The 1,065-nt window shown below is 60.3% G+C and overlaps 1 long non-coding RNA gene across 1 annotated transcript; it reads right to left on the minus strand.

Moving 5' to 3' along the window:
* Positions 1-6: 6 nt before the first annotated feature.
* On the minus strand, positions 7-1,065 carry LOC108448111. Its single transcript, XR_001863894.1, has 3 exons — positions 1,045-1,065; positions 537-674; positions 7-226 (listed from the first exon to the last, which is right to left on the minus strand). It is a non-coding gene; the product is annotated as an uncharacterized LOC108448111 (long non-coding RNA).

Below are 1,065 nucleotides of genomic sequence, written 5' to 3' on the forward strand. Positions count from 1 at the left end.
CCCACCCACCAGCCTTCAAAGCTGCGTTTTCAGAGCACCCCAAGGAGACACCGCTGGAGCATCGGGACCAAAGGAGACCTGGGGATATTTTTGCCTCATGGAGGTAAATTGGTGGAGCTGGACATTGGTCTTCGCTTCTCCCAGGACGTGGCCTGGCCTGGAGGAGCAGCGAGAGCCTGGAAGGAGATCCCACCATTGCTGGTGCCCACGGAGCAACCCAGGGATCCTATGGAAAGGGAGGAAAACCCACAGGGGGTTCGCCCACAGCCACCCCAAAACCCGGCAGGAGCCGAGTCCCTCCCTCCAGCCCCCTCTGCTTTGCACTGATTTCTGCCCAATTACTGTTCAATTTTAATTAGAGCTGATTAAATCCCCTCCAGAGCTCAGCTCCTGCTCCATCCCACCCTCCGCAGTGGATGGGGCTCACTGGGATGACCACAAAGGTGAAGCCTTGGGGTGACACCAGGCCGGAGATGGCTCTGTCCCCACCTCAGGAGGTGTCCAGGAGCTCTGGGTGGTCCTGGACTGCCCCTTACCTGCTCTCTCCACGTCCCAGGAGCAGCAGAGACCTCTCAGTACACGCAGGACTTGGCAGGACCCCTCTCCTTGTTCATGGGCTCCGTGTCGGGGTCCGAGGCCCGGGGGATGGATCTGTACTTGCTGCTCGGGGACTTCTGAGGGGACAGGAGCTCATCAGTCCCTCCCAAAGTGGGGACGGGCTGGGATCCCCTCGGCCCAAGGAGCAGCCAGGGGTGGAGGATGCCCAAATCCCAGTGCCAGGGGTGCAGAGCCAGGATCACACCTGGATCTGCCCCTTCCACACCCTCCCATTCCCTGCAGGAAAAGGGGGACAGCAGGACTAGGACAGGGCACAGGAGCTTTGCAGGACAAACCCAAGGAAAATCCAAGAGTGGAAAGATCCCAGCCCAGCCCTGGATGAATGAGGGGTGGCTGTTGCAGACCCCCTCACCCTCCCTGACCACCCCTAAATATCCCCCCAGCACCTTTCCCACCATCTTTCCCCGCTCCAGCCCCTGCTGGTACCTTGACAGGAGCGAATTCCTG

This window comes from Corvus brachyrhynchos, unplaced genomic scaffold (genome assembly GCF_000691975.1).
Source record: "Corvus brachyrhynchos isolate BGI_N302 unplaced genomic scaffold, ASM69197v1 scaffold787, whole genome shotgun sequence".
Taxonomy (NCBI): Eukaryota; Metazoa; Chordata; class Aves; order Passeriformes; family Corvidae; genus Corvus; species Corvus brachyrhynchos.